Source organism: Neofelis nebulosa, chromosome 7 (assembly GCF_028018385.1).
Source record: "Neofelis nebulosa isolate mNeoNeb1 chromosome 7, mNeoNeb1.pri, whole genome shotgun sequence".
NCBI classification, from domain to species: Eukaryota; Metazoa; Chordata; class Mammalia; order Carnivora; family Felidae; genus Neofelis; species Neofelis nebulosa.
Window position 1 is genome coordinate 94271003 of NC_080788.1, and position 17579 is coordinate 94288581.

Below are 17579 nucleotides of genomic sequence, written 5' to 3' on the forward strand. Positions count from 1 at the left end.
TCATTCCATAACTGGAAGTCTGTATCTCCAATTCCCCTTCACCCATTTTACCCATTCCCCACCCCCACTTCCCTCCCATCTGGCAACCATCAGTTTGTTCTTTGTATTTATGAACATTTCTGCTTTTTGTTTATTTGTTAGTTTTGTTTTTTAGGTTGCACATATAAGTGAAATCATATGGTATTTGTTTTTCTCTGTCTCACTTATTTCACTTAGCATAATACTCTCTAAGTCCATCCATGTTGTTGCAAATGACAAAATTTCATTCTTTTTTATAGCTAAGCAATATATCCATATGTTTTTTAATTCCACAAATTATTCTGAAGTTTGGCCAGTACAGGCAACCACTCTTCTATTTTATCAACAAAATGACAAATTCCAAATTCTAAACTGGCTTTCTCCTATTTGAATTGCAGCATGGACTTTGTCTAGAATCCTGCAAAGAAACCATGTTTCCCTACACTGACCACCATTGAACTCTGTTATTCCCAATAGAAAAATTAGTGTAACATATTTAAATAGTATTCATTGATTTTTCTTAATTCTACTGATAGAAACCATTAGTGGTAAGAGTATTATAATAACAAATGTGGTAAAATACATATATTGATTTAATGCTCCTCCACTGACTTATAATAAAACTAGCATAAGAACCAGAGTGGGTGGTAATGGCCTTCTAATGCAAATTTCTGTATTAAATGGCACAAACCTGAGCTAAGCCATGTTGCTATATCTTTTTACGTATTCATCCTTTCACATCTGTACCTGGACAAATTGGTAAACTAATCTTAGGTTCTCACATTTTAGCAAGAGCAAAGAGTAAACATCTTTTTAAAACAATGACATCAAGACTTAGTTTCAAGTTCATGATCTAGGAAACCTCTGGCCAGATGAAACTTGGACAATCCTGTGAGTCAGCCTAGTGAGAGTAGCAGTGTACTTTTCCACCATTTGCAATGTCACAGTGGTTCCTGTAAATCTGAATATACTCATTTGAAAACTGGCACTATGATAGCACAGTAAGCAAAGTTCAGGCCAATCTGTTTTTACAGAATAATTTACATGTTTACTCAAGGAAGAAAACAAAAGCAAGGGATGTTCTACAATCTTTATATCCCCAACAGTTGGTTTGCATGTTTGCTGTTTTGTAATATCACCTTCTAGAGGAAGACCACTCTCAGGGCTCCTAATGAAAAGAAATACTAGTGATCAAATGTCATCACTGATGATCATCTTGGGTATAAAATCAAAAGACAGATCACCATGGAGGGACCAAGCAGTAATCAGATAATTTCCAGAGCTTGACCATGATTATATCTCTTTCAGTCCACTTCTTCCAGGTGAAGACTGATGAGTTATTTCAAGTTCTGCTTACACTCCTGAAAAATTAAGCAGAGGGATCTAATCAGTAGGGGAGGGTGGAGGGGATAATAAATCAGTGGAAATAATATCTGACTATTTTTTTTTTAATTTTTTTTTTTCAACATTTTTTATTTTTATTTATTTTTGGGACAGAGACAGAGCATGAATGGGGGAGGGGCAGAGAGAGAGGGAGACACAGAATCGGAAACAGGCTCCAGGCTCCGAGCCATCAGCCCAGAGCCCGACGCGGGGCTCGAACTCACGGACCGCGAGATCGTGACCTGGCTGAAGTCGGACGCTTAACCGACTGCGGCACCCAGGCGCCCCAATAATATCTGACTATTAATGTTACCCTTTTTCCAGCTTTATGAGACAAAGTTGCTGGAAGTTGTGAGGGAGAGTACCAGAGAGAAGAGAGGTGCTCAGAGAAAAAGATCCAGAAGTGTGCACGAGTCTTTTGCCAAATGATAAGTTGTGTGTACACACAGAATTTACAAAGCTGCACAAAGAACTACCACTGGAAAAAGAATAATTACCAGGCAGTTGTGAGCTGAACAAGTACTGGAGCTCACCCAAGTCTGGAAGCCATTCTAGTACCAATCTCCAGAGGAGACAGACCTTACTGAAAATCCTGCAGCCTTCAAGGGAGACCTCAGAAAGACTACACTTTAGGAGTAGAGCTAATCTAGTCCTAAAGACTACTTTATACCACCTTAATAATACTGAAAAACAAGCTTCATGCTAACCATGGACATGTGGAAACTGAAATTTAAAATACTACCATTTACAATTGCTTCAAAGAAAGTCAACTACGTAAGTATATATCTAACAAAATGTGTACTGAATCAGTATGCTGAAAATTACAAAATGCTGATAAAAGAAATCAAAGAAAGACCTAACTAAATAGGAGCCATACTGTGTTCCTGGGTTGGAAGACTAAGTATTGTAAACATGTCAATTCTCCCCATATTGATTGATAGGTTTAACGCAATCCCTACCAAAATCTGAACAAGGTTTTTGTAAACATAGATAAGCTTATTCTAAAATGTATACAGAAAGTCACAGGACCCAAAATAGCTTTAAAAATATTCTTGAAAAAGAAAGTAGGAGGAATAATTCTATCCAATGTTGAGTCCCCAAGACCACTCCCAAGTTCAGTGATTTGCCAGGGGGACTCATAAGACAGCATATATTCATACTCATGGCTATTTATTACAACCATATACAAATCGAAGTCAGCAAAGGAAAAAAGGTACATGAGGCAAAAGTTGGAGGAAATCAGGCACAAGTTTCCAAGAGTTCTCATCTACTACAATTATGGGACTTGCTTAATTCCTCCAGTAATGAGTTGTAATAACCCATATGAAATGTTGTCTACCAGAGAATCTCCTTAGAGACTCAGTGCCCACAGTTTTTACTGAGGACTGGTCACATAGGCATACTCTGCCTAACACACACTAAAATTCCAGATTCCCAGAAGAAAAGCAAGCATTCAGCATAAGTCATCACTGTTTGCAGTTCAGGCACAGTGAGCCACTCTTATCCATTATGGCCTGAAATCATAATGAGAATTATGAGAAGTTGCTAACCAAGGGTCAATCTTGGAAGCAGACCTTTCTAAGGATAGCAGTGACAGGATTTCTATATAAACTCCTTTTTGCATGCCATACAGCTGCATCACTATATAGCTACACTAATTAAGACTGTGTGATATTGGCAGAAGGACAGACACACAAATCAATGAAACAGAATAAAGAACCCAGAAATGGACACACAAAAAACGTGCAACTGATTTTTGACACAAAGATACAAAAGCAATTTAGTAGAGGAATGATAGACTTTTTTTCAACAAACATTGCCAGAGCAATTGCATACAAATACACAAAAAGATGAACTTTGACTTAAACCTCACATCCAATACAAAAACTAATTTAAAGTGAATCTTAAGTGTAAAACATAAATTTATGCAAATTTGTTTTTAAAAAAGGAAAAGAATCTTTGGGATGTAATACTATGCAAAAGGTACTTAGACTCAATATCAAAAACAAGACCCATAACAAAAAAAAAAAGATAAATTAGGGCACTTCAAAATTAAAAATCTTTACCTTGTGAAAGACCCTGTTAAGAGGATGAAAAGACAAGCTAAAGACTGAGAGAAAATACTTTCAAACCACAAATCCACCAATAATTTATACCTATATACAGCAAGAACTCTCAAAAACAGTAACCAAATAATCTGATTAAAAATTGGAACAGATTGGGGCACCCGGGTGGCTCAGTCCATTGAGCATCTGACTTCTGCTCAGGTCCTGATCTCATGGTTTGTGAGTTCGAGCCCCGCGTCGGGCTCTGTGCTGACAGCTCAGGGCCTGGAGCCTGCTTCAGATTCTGCGTCTCCCTCTCTATCTGCTCCTCTCCCGCTCACACTCTCTCTCTCTAAAATAAATAAAGATTAAAAAAAATTTTTTTAAGAAAATTGGAACAGATGGGGTGCCTGGGTGGTTCAGTCAGTTGAGCATCCAACTTCAGCTCAGGTCATGATCTCGTGGTGGGTTCAAGCCCTGAGTCAGGCTTTGTGCACAGCATGGAGTCTGCTTCAGATTCTCTGTCTCCTCTCTCTCTACCCCTCCCCTGCTCCCTCTCTCTCAAAATAAATAAATATTTTAAAAGTTTATTTAAAAAGAAAAGAAAATTGGAACAGACATGAATAGATTTTACAAAAAGAGTATACAGATGGCAAATAAGCACATGAAAAGATGTTCAATATCATTTGCCATTAGAGAAATGCAAAAAAAAAACCCACAATGATATGGTACTATACATCTATCAGAATGGCTAAAATAAAAAATAATGATAACATCAAATGCTGGTGAGAATGTGGAGAAACTGGATCACACATACATTGTCTGTGAGATTGTAAAATGGCAATAACTCTGGAAAATATACCAGTGTTTTACGAAATTATACATGCAGTCATCATGTGACCCAGCAGTTGCACACTTAGGCATACACATAAAAACCTGTACAAAAAAGGTCATAGCAGCTTTATCCATAATTACCAAAATCTGGAAATAACTCATATGTCCTACAAAGAATGAATAGTTAAACAAATTATATATATGTATATATATGCATATATATATATGTATATACATATATATATGTATATATATACATATATATACATATATATACATATATTTTTTTAATTCAAATCCAAGCTAGTTATCATATAGTGTAGTAATGGTTTCAGGAGTAGAATTTAATGATTCATCACTTACATATAGCACCCAGCACTCATCCCAGCAAGTGCCCTTCTTAATGCCCATCAACCATTTAGCCCATCCCTCCACCCAACACCCTTCCATCAATCCTCAGTTTGTTCTCTGTATTTAAGAGTCTCTTATGGTTTGCCTCCCTCTCTGTTTTTATCTTATTTTTCCTTCCCTTTCCCTATGTTCATCTGTTTTGTTTCTTAAATTCCACATATGAGTGAAATCACATGATGTTTATCTTTCTCTGACTTATTTCACTTAGCATAATACACTTTAGTTCCATCCAAAACTGTGGTATATTTACATCATGGAACACTACTTGGCAATAAAAAAGAATGAAATATTGAGACATACAACAACTTAGATAAATATTGAGGAATAGTCTAAGTGAAAACCCCACTGTTTTTCACTATAAAAAAGTATCAGAAGAAATTCTTGGGATGGAACATCTGTGTATCTTGATTGTGTTGGTGGTCACACAAATCTGCACACGTGATAAAATCATATGGAACTAAATGCACACACACACACACACACACACACACACACACAAACACACAAATGAGAGTATTTATAACTAGTTAAATCTAAATAAAGTCACTGATTTGTACCAGTGTAAATTTCCTGGTTATAATATTGTACTATAGTCATATAAGATGTTTCTCTTGGGGGAAACCAGGTAAAGGGTACACAGGATCTCTCTGTAATATTTTCTATAAACACATGTGAGTGTAAAATTATCTCAAAATTGAGCTTAAAAACAAAGCTTCAAAAGAATCAGACTGATATGTAAGTAAATTAACTGCCTGCCAGAAGAAAACACTCTAATAGAAACAACAAAATCTAGACTCACAACAACATAGCATCCATTATGTAGAGTATGCATTAAAAATTACTAGGCATGAAGAAAAGCAGGAAAGTATAAACTAACCCAAATAAAAAATCAATCAACAGAAACTGACAAAGAAATGACTGAGATGATAAAATGAGCAGACAAGGATTTTATAACAGTTATTATAAACATGGTCAAAGATTTAAGGAAAACATTTGCATAATTAAGGGAAAATAGGACATCTCAAAATAGAAAAGTGTTAAAAGGAAGCCAAAAGATATTCTACAACTAGAAGAGTACAGTAAGTAAAATGAAAATTTTATGGAATGGACCTGATAGCAGATTAGACTCTGCTGAAGAGAAGACAAGTAAACATGAAGACATGGAATAGAAATGATCCTAAGAAAATACAGAGAGGAAAAACAGTTGAAAAAACTGAACAGAGACTCAATAGTCTATGAGATAACATAAATGGCTAACATGTGTAATTGGGGAGGAAAGAGACATTGGCACAGAAAAATAAATTTTTTCAAGATAATGGGAGTTTTGTTTTTCCGAATTTTATGAAAAACATTAACTGGTAGATCCAAGATCAATGTAGCAAAGTAGGGCAAGGGGGGGAAAGCATGTAATCAGATTTCTAAAAACCAGATAATGAGAAAATCTTCAGGGATTTTCAGTATCCAAAAAAAAAAACACACATTATATTCAAGGTCAGTAGGAATTACCACTTGCTTCTCAAGAGAAAAACTACAAGTCAGAAAACAATTAAATGAATAATATTTTAGTACTGAGAGAAAACGACTATCTAAAATTCTGTATCTAGAAAAATAATGATCAAAAATAAAGATATTTTCAGAAATGCAAAAGCAGAGAAAATTTGTCATCAGCACACTTTCCAGTTGTATATTACTCGGCAGCAAGCTATCCTGGAACTTGGTGGCTTGCAACAGCAAGCATTTTACTATATTGTACAATATTGTGAGTTGGAGATTTGTGCAGGACATGGTTGGGTGAACCTTTTCCTTGTGGTATCAGTCAGGTCCATTCAATATATTCATTTACATATCTGGCTCTATATGCATGGTACATATCTAGCACATTGGCAGAGATGGCTAGAGGCCAGTCTTGGCAGGGACTATAGACCAAAGAGCCTACACGCAGCCTCACCAACATGGGGCCTCAGAGTACAGACTTCTTACCTACTGGCTGTAAGAGCAAGAGTTCTAGCAAATGAGACAGAATCTACATGGTCTTTTACGACCTAAACCCAGAAGTCACAAAGCATTACTTCTGTGATACTCTATTAGTTGAAGCAATCATAAGCTTATGCGTTTCAAAGGGAAAGAACACAGACCACTAGACAGGAAGAATGCCAAAGAATTTGTGGAAATGATTTTAAATTGCCACACTCTACCCTCTGGCCAACAATGTTTATATTTCTCCCTCATGAAATATATATTTGCCCCTTCTCCAGACTGCTTTAAAGTCTCATTCCATTATGCATCAAGCTCAAGTTGGAAGTCCAGGATCTTATCATCTAAATCAAGTCCAGGCATGGATGAGGCTCCATGCGGTTTCCTGAGATCAGTTCTTGATCTGGAAACCTGCAAACTAAAGAGACATGTTATCTGCCCCACACATACCCAAAATACAGTGTTGTGACAGACACAGAACAACTGTAATAAATAAATACCCATTTAATAAAGGAAGAAAATAGAAAGTCACCAATCCATTGAAATTATAAAATCCAACTGGGCATATGTTACCAGCTCATGATTAGGGTTTTATCCTGCTTCCGGGGAATGATTTTTCCATGATTTTTGCTTCTTACCCCTGAGATCTTAGTTTTGCCCTCTAAGTCATTCTTTCTTTTCCATAGAACTAACCCATTTCTGTAGCTAAGTAGTCTATGCAGCCTGCTTCCTGTCCACAGAAGTTTAAGGGTCCAAAAGTCTCCATTTTGTACAGGTTCTCTGTGGTTTTTCTTCCTGTATAAGCTGATATTATTACTATAAAAACTTTGTGGATTTTTTGAGTATCAATTTACAATCTACTCCATAAGATTAAAAACCCACATCTACAGACATCTTCTAGATAAGCCATTTTCTACCTTGAGCTCCTTATGAGGCTACTGTGGTATAATACCTTTAAGATTCTTAGAAGCCTTATTGTTTAGGAGAGAGAGTCTGTACTACAACCCCTTAAGAAATAGCTCAAAATTCTTTTTACAAGGCTTTATCTCTTTCTGAACTCATAACAAAAGGCTTTACAGTCCTTCATCTTTACCTGGAGTCCATGATTTTCTAACAGGGCCTTGAATTTAATCTTTGTTCTATGACTCTATCTTCCTTTGAGTATCTTCTGCTGAGAGAAACTAAGGATAAGAAATAGTTTCATTTTCAGACCTCATTCCTACATAGTTTCTCTAAATTGTTGAGAGCCAAATAATTCCTTATTTAGTACAGCTTTGTCTATCCATACCTTATGATACATAATTTAAAAACAAATAAATAAAATACAGTATATACTTTCAGAATTCTGCCTGGAAATCTCCTAAGCCAAATACATTGGTTCATTAAATATGTTTTATGAATGGGGCGCCTGGGTGGCGCAGTCGGTTAAGCGTCCGACTTCAGCCAGGTCACGATCTCACGGTCCGTGAGTTCGAGCCCCGCGTCAGGCTCTGGGCCGATGGCTCGGAGCCTGGAGCCTGTTTCCGATTCTGTGTCTCCCTCTCTCTCTGCCCCTCCCCCGTTCATGCTTTGTCTCTCTCTGTCCCAAAAATAAATAAAAAACGTTGAAAAAAAAATTTAAAAAAAAATATGTTTTATGATTATCCATGTTATGACAGTTGCTAAACCATCTACCATGACAGAACAAGATCCTCCTTTTCTCTAGCTTTCAACAATATTTTCCTTACTCTCCTTTAAACTCTCACTGGCATCCTCCTCCATGCCTGTCAGTATCCCACTAACAGTCTTCTCAAATCCCCGTCAACTTCTGCTTCATGTCTTGTGCCAAAGCCAGTGCCACGCTTTAGGTTTTTGCTACAACAGCACTCCAAATTCTATTCTACTTATCTAATACTATACAACTACTCCAAAAAGTAGTTGCTTAAAAAAATGATTTTATTATATATGGTGATTAAGAGAATCAGGAATTTGGGCAAGTTTCAGCTAGGTGGTCTTTATATTCCTTGTGGCATCAAGGGAAGTCACTTGGGGGTATTCACCTGGCTAATGAGAAGTTTACAGGGTTCAAGGCAGTTTGTTTCATTCACATATCTGGCACCATGGCAGGGATGACTAGACCGCTGGGCTCAGCTGGCTCTGTTGACCAGAATGTGGCCTCTTCAGCATGATGATCTTCTGTCATGGTGGCTCAAGGCTCTAAGAGCAAGTGTTCAAGTGAACAAAGCAGAAACTTTACAGTCTTTTATGACCTAGCCTCAGAGGTCATAGTGTTTCATTACTGCTGTTCTGTGTAGGTCAAAGAAATCACTAGCCTAACCAGATTCAATAGGAGGGAATAAAGATTCATTATCTTCGTTGAAAAAAATGTCAAAGAACGTGCATTCATTTTTAAAAACAAACATAGCAGATATGCACTACAGAAAATATTCAAGGAAGTTCTGCTGGCTGCAGTGAAATGATACCAGATAGAAACTTAGATCTATAGAAAAGAATGAAGAGCATCAGAAATGGCAAACATGTAGGTAAATAAAAAGGAATTTTTTTATTATTTCCTAAGTTCCCATGTAAACATATACATGCAGTAAAAATATACAACAAGAACAAAACAAAAGACAGAAGTAAATGGATCTGACCCATGCAATTACAGAATTACCTCATTTTATTAACCAGAAATTTTATTAACAGAAATTTTATTAACAGAAATTCATTTTATTCATTTTATTAACAGAAGTTCATTTTATTAACAGAAATTATCAGTACTGTTAACCAATGAAACAAGGGAGATAGAAAGGTGCCACTCATAAAGAATATAATAGTAAAAGTATTGCAGCATGTCACAATACCACAGGGAGGAAAGAAACAATAGGTAGGTGCTTACTTCCCCAGGTCTCTCCTTGAGGGGTCACCATGGGCCAGCTCTGTCTGTAAGATGACCTCTCCAGATAGGCTCTCTGTCTTCAAGTTCAAATATCAAAGTCATCCTCTCTCTTGCCTTTTCAGGCACTCTTACTGTCCCAGGGTACTAATTTCATTATCCTTCTGGACCTATTTTAATACCCACCAACTAAGTTCATAGATTCAAAGCAAAAATTCAACTTTTGGAAAAGCGGTATTAAAAATAATTTACTACCGGTGCGCCTGGGAGGCTCAGTCGGTTAAGAGTCTGACTTCAGCTCAGGTCATGATCTCATAGACCATGAGTTCGAGTCCCACATCAGGCTCTGTGCTGACAGCTCAGAGCCTGGAGCCTGTTTCGGATTCTGTGTCTCCCTCCCCAACTCGTGCTCTGTCTCTCTCTCAAAAATAAGTTTTTTTTTTAATTAAAAGTAAATAAATAGTAGTTTACTACTCCCAAAAAACAAGTGACCAGGGCCAGATAGATTTCCAGGGGAATTCTACCAAACATTTAAAGAAGAGTTAACACCTATTCTCTTGAAGTTATTCCAAAAAATAGAAATGGAAGAAAAACTTCCAAACTCTTTCTATGAAGCCAGCATTACCTTGATTCCAAAACCAGACAAAGACCCCACTAAAAAGGAGAACAATGGACCAATTTCCCTGATGAAGATGGATGTAAAAATCCTCAACAATCTATTAACCAAACACATCCAACAATACATTAAAAAAATTATTCACCATGACCAAGTGGGATTTATACCTGGGATGCAGGGCTGGTTTACTATCTGCAAAACAATTAATGTGATTCATCACATCAATAAAAGAAAGGACAAGAACCACATGATCCTCTCAATAGATGCAAAGAAAGCATTTGACAAAAATACTGCATCCTTTCTTGATAAAAACCCTCAAGAAAGTAGGGATTGAAGGATCATACTGCAAGATCATAAAAGCCATATATGAAAGACCCAATGCTAATATCATCCTCAATGAAGAAAAACTGAAAGCTTTCTCCCTAAGGTGAGGAACAAGACAGGATGTCCATTCTAGCCACTGTTATTCAACATAGTATTGGAAGTCTTAGTCTCAGAAATCAGACAATACAAAGAAATAAAAGGCATCCAAATTGACCAGGAGGAGGTCAAACTTTTCACTCTTCGCAGATGACATGATACTCTATATAGAAAACCCAAAAGATTCCACCAAAAAACTGATAGAACTGATTCATGAATTCAGGAAAGTTGCAAGATATAAAATCAATGCACAGAAATTGGCTGCATTCCTATATACCAACAATGAAGCAACAGAAAGAGAAATCAAGGAATTGATCCCATTTACAACTGCACCAAAAACCATAAAATACCTAGGAATAAATCTAACCAAAGAGGTGAAAAATCTATACACTGGAAACTATAGAAAACTTACAAAAGAAATTGAAGAAGACACAAGAAAAATGTAAAAATATTCCATGCTCCTGGATAGGAAGAACAAGTATTGTTAAAATGTCAATACTACCCAAAGCAATCTACAAATTCAATGCAATACCTATCAAAATAACACCAGCATTCTTCACAGAGCTAAAACAAACAATCCTAAAATCTGTATGGAACCAGAAAAGACTCTGAATAGCCAAAGAAATCTTGAAAAAGAAAACCAGAGCAGGAGGCATCACAATGCCACTATCATCATGATAGTATGGTACTGGCACAAAAACAGACACTCAGATCAATGGAACAGAATAGAAAACCCAGAAATGGACCCACAAACGTATGGCCAACTAATCTTTGACAAAGCAGGAAAGAATATCCAATGGAATAAAGACAGTCTCTTCAGCAAGTGGTGCTGGGAAAACTGGAGAGCAACATGCAGAAAAATGAACCTGGGCCACTTTCTTACACCATACACAAAAATAAACTCAAAATGGATGAAAGACCTAAATGTAAGACAGGAAGCCATCAAAATCCTCGAGGAGAAAGCAGGCAAAAACCTCTTTGATCTTGCCCACAGCAACTTCTTACTCAACACATCTCCAGAGACAGGGGAAACAAAAGCAAAAATGAACTATTGGGACCTCATCAAAATAAAAAGCTTCTGCACAGCAAAGGAAACAATCAGCAAAACTAAAAGGCAACTGATGAAATGGGAACAGATATTTGCAAACAACATATCAGAAAAAGGGTTAGTATCCAAAATCTACAAAGAACTTATCAAACTCAACACCCCCAAAAAACAAACAATCCAGTGAAGAAATGGGCAAAAAACATGAATAGACACTTCTCCAAAGAAGACATCCAGATGGCCAACCAACACATGAAAAAATGTCAACATCACTCATCATCAGGGAAATACAAATCAAAACCACAATGAGATACCACCTCACACCTGTCAAAATGGCTAAAATTAACAACTCAGGCAACAAGAGATGTTGGCAAGGATGCAGAGAAAGAGGATCTCTTTTGTATTGCTGGTGGGAATGCAAACTGGTGCAGTCCCTCTGGAACACAGTATGGAGGTTCCTCAAAAAACTAAAAATAGAACTACCCTATGACCCAGCAGTTGTACTATTAGGTATTTATCCAAGGGATATAGGTATGCTGTTTTGAAGGGGCACATGCACCCCAATATTTATAGCAGCACTATCAACAATAGCCAAAGTATGGAAAGAGCCCAAATGTCCATCGATGGATGAATGGATAAAGAAGATGTGGTGTATATATACAATGGAGTATTACTCAGCAATCAAAAAGAATGAAATCTTGACATTTGCAACCACATGGATGGAACTAGAGGGTACTATGCTAAGCAAAATTAGTAAGTCAGAGAAAGACAAAAATCTTATGACTTCACTCACATGAGGACTTTAAGACACAGAACAGAAGAACACAAGGGAAGGGAAACAAAAATAATATAAAAACAGGGAGGAGGACAATACATAAGAGACTCTTAAATATGGAGAACAAACAGAGGGTTACTGGAGGGGTTGTGGCGGGGGGAAGGGCTAAATGGGTAAGGGGCATTAAGGAATCTACTCTTGAAATCATTGTTGCACTATATGCTAACTAACTTGGATGTAAATTTTAAAAAATAAACAAAAATAAAAATAAATATAGTTTACTACTAATAATTAGAATCCTAGGTAATACTTATTAAGATAAGATGTGTATGTTTAAGGGGAAACATTATTATTATTATTTTGAGGTAATTGATATGAAAAATGTGAATAGATTGTAAATCCACTGTCATTATCATAACGAATTTCAACCTTATACTTGTCAGTGAAAGAACAAGTAGAGTATAATTTTAAAATACCAAATTATCTGAATTCTGACTGATGACAAATAAAAGATGTTCAATAAATTAAAAACAATAAATTATCTTCTGCCATTTGTCATCACCTACTTATGTGCACAAAGACTGGGTAGACTTCTGATGTTAGGTCATAAAAGGCCACATAGGGTCTGCCTTGTTCACCGAAACACTTGCTCTTACATCCCTAAGCCATCAAGTGAGAAGACAACATGCTGGAGAAGCCACAATACTGCTCAGCAGAGCCAGCTGAACCCAGCCTTCTTCTATCAACAGTAACTATCAAGAATCTGAGAATATCATTATTAATAGGTCTTGAAAGGGGATTGTGTATAGTCATTTCAAGCATAAGCCCTATATTAATAAATCATGATCATGATTACTCACTGCAGGTGGCAGAGTTTAGAAAACTGTTTAACAGTGTCTATTAAAGTTGAACATATGCATTCCCTATAATTTCACTCCTACATGTATTTCCAACAGAAATGTATGTGTATGTTACATATATAAGCACCAAAAGACATGTACTAGAATTTCAAATCAGAACTTCTTAGATTAGCCAAAACTGGAAACTACCCAAACGTGTATTGACAATAAATTGGATAAATAAATTATGTGCTATTGACAAAATAGAATACTAAACAACAATAACAATCTAACATGGAACAACATGAATGAATCTCACAATGTTGAAATAAGCTAGATGCAAAAGAATACATATTGTATGGTTCCATTTACATAAATTACAAAAACAGGCAACACGAAGCTATGGTGTTAGAAATCAGGATAGTGGTTACCTTTTAGGCAGGCAGCAGGTAATGATAGGAAGGCAAGGTTGGAGCACTGTATTGTTCTGCTTCTTGATCAGGGACCTGGTCAGGTAAGTGTGGTAGTTTAAAAACATATCCACTGACACTTTGACACTCCCACCATTAGAAGGTGAAGTACAATTTCCTCCTCTTTTATATGGGCTGGTCTTAGTGACTCACCTCCAGCAAACAGAATACACGGGAACTGACATTGCATGATTTCTAATGCTGTGTTAGAAAAGGCACTAGAGCTTCCACCTGGCCCTTTTCTTGGGATGCTCACCCTTGCTACCCAGCCACCATGCTATGAAAACATCAAAGAATTGCATGGAAAGGCTCTTTGAAGGTGCTCTGGTCACAGACATACCTAAGGTCACAGCTAACAGGTAGCAACAACAGCTAAACATGTGAGTAAAGGAGCCTTCAGATGATTCCAGTCCCCAGTCTTCAAGTTAACCTACCAAGCCTTGCCCAAATTACAAATTCATAAGCAAAATAAATATTGCTATTTTAAGCCACTAAGTTTAGCAGTAATTTGTTATGCAAATATATGTAACTGAAATACACAACAGGTGTGCTCACCTTGTAAAAATTCATCAAGCTACACAATTATGAAATATACACTTTTCCTTATTATTATTATAAAGTTTGAATAAAGGTTTGAAATAAAAATCTTATGGATACAAGCTCAAGTTCCTCATCAGATTTTTAAATAGGTTTCATTGAGAAGTTTTATATAAATTCAAAGTTTTATATCTTCCTAATATTTTTGCCTTTCCCTGCAATTACATAATATAAAGAAAATGTGATGCATTTTTCTCACCACGTCCAATATAGACACCTCCTAATCTCCATCAATTTACCCTTGTACACTGCCCAATTCTGATCATTTATCATGAATGAACGTAAAAAAAAGTTGGGAAGCACTACTATAGCAAATATCTGCCCAGCACCATTCCCTCTTCTTTTGTTAATAGGATCTTACTGTCCTTTGGGGAACTCCCTGACTTCTGATCAATCAAGTTAGCTGAGACCTAATTGTTCAACTTTTCCTTTAATTCTATTATTCCTCACATCCTTCCAATAAATTTCTATTTTATTCAAGTTGGCAATATTTGGTCTCTAGTTTCTGCAACCAAAGACCACTTACTGATACATATCTCCAGTGCTAGCACACTGTCTGACATATAGTTGACAATGAAAATATATGAAATAAAATGTTTATAAAATGATATTGAACAACTGATTTTTGACAAAAGCACAAAGACAGCATAGTGGAAAAAGAATAGCCTTTTAAGATACATTGCTGGAACAACTGGGTATCCATATGTAACAAATATGAACCTGAATCCATGCCTTAAACCATAAAAAATTTTAACTCAAAATACATCACAGACTTAAATATACAGCCTAAACTGTAAAACTGCTAGAATAAAACATAGTAGAAGGTCCTTGTGAGCTTAGGGTAGGTAAATATTTCTTAGAAATGACACTAAAAGCACAATCCATAAAAGAACAGATTGGACTTTATTAAAATTTAAAACTTCTGCTCTTTAAAATTCTTCTGTTGAGAATGAAAAGGCAAGGCACATACCACAATAAAATCTTTCCAAAGCATTTTTCTGATAAAGAACTTGTATCCAGAGTATATAAAGAACTCTCAAGACTGTAACCACCCAATTTTTTTTTTTTTTTTTTTTGAGCCCTGTGTCTGGCTCTCTGCTGTCAGCACAGAGCCCACTTTGGATCCTCTGTCCCCCTCTCTCTGCCCCTCCTCTGCTTTCTCTCTCTGTCTCTCAAAAATAAACATTAAAAATATTTTTTAAAAGATGTTCAACATCATTAGGAAAACACATATTAAAACCACAACAAGATGCCACTACACACCTATTAGTATAGCTAAAATTAAAATCTGCTTGTAGATTTTTACCCAAGAAAAAAGGAAATATCTGCCCACTTAAAGACTTGTACACAAATGTTCATAGCAGCTTTATTAGTAATAGCTCAAAACTAGACATAACCCAAATGTCCACCAACAGATGAGCAGATAAGGTACACTACATCCATATAATAGAATACACTCAGCAATAAAAAAGGAATGAACTGTTGGTACACAGAACAACATGGACAAATGTCTAGACAATGATACTGAGTAAAAGAGATCAGACAAAAAAAATAAAAAACTTCCTGATTCTACTTACATAATTTTTTAGAAAATGCAAATGAGTTCTACAATGACATAAAGTAGATCAGTGGTTGCTTACGTGTGGGAGGCAGGGAGGAATGCGAACAAAAAATTCCAAAGAGGCATGAGGAAACTTGAGGATGATGGATATACTCACTCGACTAGATGATGGGGTATGTATATACGTCAAAGTTCATAAAATTACATACTTTAAATATGTACCACATATTATATGTCAATTATACCTCAATAAAGCTGTCTTAAAAAAAAAAAAAAAAAACCCTGCAACTCAGCTGTCAGATTTTAAAGGAGCAGGAAGGAAGCAGAATGGAAATCTCAGTAAAAGGCCTCAGGTAGGTTTGTGAAGCTAAGGCTCAGCAGAGTTTAATGAGCCATCTCTCTGCTATTCTCCAGAAACCGTTGACAACCACCACTATTGGGTTCTGCTTTCAGGAAGAGAATAACCCAATCAGTATAAAATGAATTCCGTGTCTTGTGAGAGATTGCCAATTGAACATATAATCTACATTTACAAACATTTTTAAAGAATGTTCTACTTACAGGATAGCTATAATATCGAGAGTAAATGTTTTGCTATAAATACCAATACAGGGATACGAATTATTTAATCTCTCAGAGCCTCTCATTTCATCTATGAAATGCCACAAGAAATAAAAACAGGGAAACTAAAAAGAGCAGACTGTGCCAGAATTATTAATTCTTCCTTTGAGGGAAGAGCCTCTTTCCTCCCCCTGTGTTCTGAGAGATGTCCATTTCCTCCCATCACCCTGTGCAGTAATTTTATGTTGAGTAAGTCAAGTTTCTCTCCTACTTACCATTCTTCTATCACTAGAATCCTTGAGAGAGGCCCACTAGGAAGGTCCCTGTCATACCCTTGACTAGTCTAGAAGGGATTCAACCTCCACCAGACTCAACTGTGACTGAGGACGACAATGATGTGTTGGACTGGATTTGAGCTGTCTGTATTGTATGTTTTGGAGGTTGGGTTTCACTTTCCAATCATTATTTGTTAAACGGTTGGGGGAATATCTCCACAGCATTTGCATTTATAATAGCAGGTAAAGGTAATTTTTCAGGGTGGCCTGTGTTCTCCAGGAGCTAAGTCACATGAGCTTTGATTTTTTTAAGGGAGGACACAAGAACCAGGGCTTACTGAACAGGAATAGTGGTTGAGCCCACAGACTCTAGCATTAAGCAGCTCTGGCATCAATTCCCAGCTGTCACTTAATGTGTGATAATTTATCATTTCCAAACTTCATTTTTTTCATCTCTACAGTGGGACTAAAACTATCTAATTTCTATCAAATTTTATTAGCTTCCATTATAAATTACAGCACCCCGCCAATTATTACCTCGACACTAAAAAGGGCAGTAAACATTAACACCAATTCAACTTTTCCTAACTATATACTTACATCAAAAGCTTGTATAATTATAATTTTCTGAGAAAATAAAAGCTTTCCCCTTCTGAATTAGGAATTTAAGATGACAAGACCCAGAAGCAAACTAAAATCAATGTCCTAAAAATGATACAAACCTCAAAAAGCCAGGCAGGTTTGCCAACAAAGCTCCGCCTCCATGCAAACCCTGCCCACTTCCGGCTGCCCCACCCACCCTCTAACACTGTAGCACCTCCCCTCACTGCAAGGTCCCGCCCCCCGCACCTGATCTTGGTTCCCATTGGGCAAATCTGGA

General features: G+C 36.5%; 1 protein-coding gene and 1 long non-coding RNA gene across 3 annotated transcripts in view; both read right to left on the reverse strand.

Annotated features, from left to right (window-relative positions):
- The window catches only part of LOC131517978 (uncharacterized), a 409931-nt gene that overhangs the window by 389252 nt on the left and 3100 nt on the right, over positions 1-17579 (reverse strand). The gene's annotated exons all lie outside the window — the stretch shown is intronic.
- Positions 1042-17523, reverse strand: LOC131517148 (uncharacterized). Of its 2 annotated transcripts, XR_009264429.1 has the most exons (5): positions 17422-17523; positions 13667-13741; positions 8705-8861; positions 7759-7846; positions 1042-1379 (listed from the first exon to the last, which is right to left on the reverse strand). It is a non-coding gene; the product is annotated as an uncharacterized LOC131517148 (long non-coding RNA). The 2 variants fall into 2 exon arrangements; XR_009264430.1 differs by lacking the exon at positions 13667-13741 and having other exon boundaries at positions 1095-1379; positions 17422-17492.